The 3,589-nt window shown below is 42.7% G+C and overlaps 1 long non-coding RNA gene across 1 annotated transcript; it reads left to right on the top strand.

Moving 5' to 3' along the window:
• Positions 1 to 1,744: 1,744 nt before the first annotated feature.
• Positions 1,745 to 3,376, top strand: LOC116533251. The gene is made up of 2 exons (XR_004261174.1): positions 1,745 to 2,805; positions 3,266 to 3,376. It is a non-coding gene; the product is annotated as an uncharacterized LOC116533251 (long non-coding RNA).
• The last annotated feature ends 213 nt before the right edge of the window (positions 3,377 to 3,589 follow it).

Raw genomic sequence — 3,589 nt, 5'->3', positions numbered from 1 at the left:
ACATTCAGGTATACCTATCAAACATTGATTAAGTCTTTTCACATAATCCCATATTTCTTGGAGGCTTTGTTCATTTCTTTTCACTCTTTTTCTCTATTCTTGCCTTCTCGTTTTATTTCATTGAGTTGATCTTCAATCTCATATCCTTTCTTCTGCATTGTCAATTTGGCTATTAAGACTTGTATATGCTTTGCGAAGTTCTCATGCTGTGTTTTTCAGCTCCATTAAGTCATTTATATTCTTCTCTAAGCTCTTTATTCTAGTTAGCATCTCATCTAACCTTTTTTCTAGGCTCTTAGTTTCTTTGAATTGGGTTAGCACATGTTCTTTTAGCTTAGAGAAGTTTGTTATTACCCACCTTCTGAAGCCTGTTTCGGTCAATTCATCAGATTCATTCTCCATCCATCTTTGATCCCTAGCTGGTGAGGAGTTGTGATCCCTTGGAGGAGGAGAGGCGTTCTGGTTTTTGGTGTTTTCATCCTTTTTGTGCTGGTTTCTTCCCATCTTAGTGGTTTTATCTACATGTGGTCTTTGTAGTTGGTGACTTTCAGATGGGGTCTCTGAGTGGACATCCTTTTTGTTGATGTTGAAGCTATTTCTTTCTGCTGCTTAGTTTTCCTTCAAACAGTCAGGCCTCTCTGCTGCAGGACCACTGGAGGTCCACTCCAGACCCAGCTCTCCTGGGAATCACCTGCAGGGGCTGCAGAACAGCAAGGGTTGCCACCAATTTCTTCCTCTGCTGTCCTCGTCCCAGATGGGTACCTGCCAGATGTCAGCCTGAGCTCTCCTTTATGAGGTGTCTCTTTGGGTATACAGGGGTTGGGGCGTTGCTTGAGGAGACAGTCTGTCCCTTATAGGAGCCCAAGTGCTGTGCTGGGAGCTCTGCTGTTCTGTGCAGAGCTGCAGGGCAGGTACCTTTAAGTCTGCTGCAGCAGAACTCATAACCACTTCTTTTCCCAAGTGCTCTGTCCTAGGAAGTTTGGCTTTATTTATAAGTTCCTGTTGTGCTGCTGCCTTTTTTCATAGATGTCCTGACCTACATGGAGTAGTCTAGTCACAGTCTGCCAGCAGAGGCATTGCTGAGCTGCCACAGGCTCTGCCCAGCTGCTGTGTGAACTGCCTCGGTAGTGGCGGACTGCCTCAGTAGTGGGGGACGCCCTTCCCTCCACTGAGTTGAATGTTCCTGGGTCCAGCTGCACTGGGAAAGTCTCAATCCAGAGCATTTCAGATTACTTGTTTTGTGGGGGTCTTACCCGCCAAGCCAGATCTCCTGGCTCCTTGTCTCAGCCCCCTCCCTTTCAGTTGAATGGGTGGCTCTGTCTCCCAGGCATTCCAGGCGCCAGTCGAAACGGCCATCCAGACTTGTGTGAGTTTCTGTGCGCCAATGTTGCACCAGCTGAAACCACCACACTGAAAACTCATGCCGCTTTTCAGCCTGGGAATCTCCTGGTCTGTGGGCAGTGAAAACTTGTTTGGAAATGCAGTGAGCACTCACCCTCTGTGCTATTCTCACTGGGAACTGCACTCCGGAGCTGTTCCTATTTGGCCATCTTGTATATCCCCCTTAACAAATATTTCTTGAGTGAATGAGTCAACGAATATGGTAACAGTGGTTATCTCCAGGTATCAGTATTATAAATTATTGTGTATGTTTTGTTGATTTACTCACTCTTTCCTTCCTCCCTTCCTTTTCTTTCTTTTCTTTTCCTTTCTTTCCTTCTCCTTCTCTCTTTTTCTCTCTCTCTCTCCTTTCTTTTTTGATCCCATTCTTCCTTGCTTTCAACCTACGCTGGCTTTCTCAGCCATGTCTGAACCTATTCATCCCTTCACCTACATGGTAAAATGTAAAAAGTCTTATATTTTACTTAAAAGGAAGATATTGCTGACTTGAGTACAACTTTTTTGAAGCAATATAGATGCTTTGCATTCACCCTTAGGTTGTATGATAACAGGAAAACCAAATGAAGCCAAAAATCCAGAGCATGTGTTAAAAATCAGATTTTATCATTAACAGATATCATCATAACTAAAATCCAGACAACTAAAGGTTTCCACCATATGGCTAGAGCAAAGCTTATTTTATATCTGCTACTGTGCAGAACCACAAAAAGCACTGAGAATAAAGAAATGAAAAAAACAGTTTCTAAACTCGAGAAAGTCAGAATCCCAAGGGGTAATCAAATGTGCCAATGTTAATCTTAATTTAAATAGAGCTCCTCATGAGTAACCAGTTCTGCCTGGGGATGCAGAAGAGGTAGGGAAGAATTTTGAAGTGGAATTAGAAAGTGACTATGTATTCCTCAGGTATAAAAAGACTGGAAGGGCATTTCAAGTAAACAGATTAGCCAGCAAAAAGATAAGGAGACAGAAAAGTTCCTGCAATAGTAGGTGTGCCAGAAGCTCTAGCACTGCAGAAGAATTTGAAAGTAAAGGTGGAAAGTGCATTTGGCCTGAATGATAAATTAACAGTTACCTGGATAGTTCCTTTTGCATGTGGCTGAGTTTTACAGATTCAAAGACCCCTACATTTAAATGATAGTGTCTCAAACTATTAATAGCTCCTTGTTCAGCTATAGTGGCAATTGGCTTTGTTCATTAAAATGGAATCTTTTTGTTTTCTTTGCCAAGAAAGGAGTGATTTCACTTTTCTCTCTTTTCCCTTTCAGTTCTTTCCATTTATGTTTTGCAGACACAGAGACACACCCGTTAAGCCAGGTTTCAATGAAGAAAACTAGCCAATCCAGTTACAACATCGTCATTGGTGGTGTTAATATGGAGACAGTTGCCTTCTTGTTACTCAATAGGGTGAGACTTTGAAAGAGGCTCAGGCATGTGTGTGGAGCCAATGTGTCTGGCTTCAGCCACCTCCTTCTCTCACATTGCCAAAGAAATAGAAGCAAAGAAACCATCTTCTTATTGTTCTCTTGCATAAATAGGCCAGCTGCCCATGGGGGGAGGATAGCGTCTAGGCATTTTATGTGACCTGCTATGGAAGGGTGGAGTTACTGTCTCAAAATTCCTCCTCTTGAGAATGGGGGAAAGGGACATTACCAACTAACTAAGGTAAAAGAAAAAGAACTTACCTGCAGAACTGTCAACTGCTGTTAATAGGAGAGAATGCTAGAACATTTGCTGCTAGTAAGGACAGCTGCAGCAAATGCAGTTCAGACCGCCATGGGAGACTTGAAGATTGGCAGCTCCTCACCATGCTGTCCAGCATCAAAAGGCCACCCTCTACCTTTTTTTTTTTTTTTTTTTTGACCAGATACACATAATTGAGCCCTTCTGAATCTGGAATCACAGACGTTGAGACATACTTTTGCAGAGCAGTTTATGATGACATTTATGAGCTATGCCTCACAGTCATCTCTCAAGGTGAGTGAAGGCAATCCAACATATGGGGAAACTGAAGTGTTGGGAGCCCCACTGCAGGCCCTGGCAAGTTGAAGCCTCAAGAAATTGAGTGACAAACCAACAAACTGTTCAAACTAACAAATTTAATTCTTGAATGGGGATTTTCTCTTTGAGTGGAAGAGGGAAAGTATGGTTAGGGAGACAAGTTGGATGAGTTGGATAAAGATAAGTTTCA

Source organism: Sapajus apella, unplaced genomic scaffold, assembly GCF_009761245.1.
Source record: "Sapajus apella isolate SASKATOON/1434 unplaced genomic scaffold, GSC_monkey_1.0 scaffold81, whole genome shotgun sequence".
Taxonomy (NCBI): domain Eukaryota; kingdom Metazoa; phylum Chordata; class Mammalia; order Primates; family Cebidae; genus Sapajus; species Sapajus apella.
This window is presented reverse-complemented; position numbering and strand designations above follow the sequence as displayed.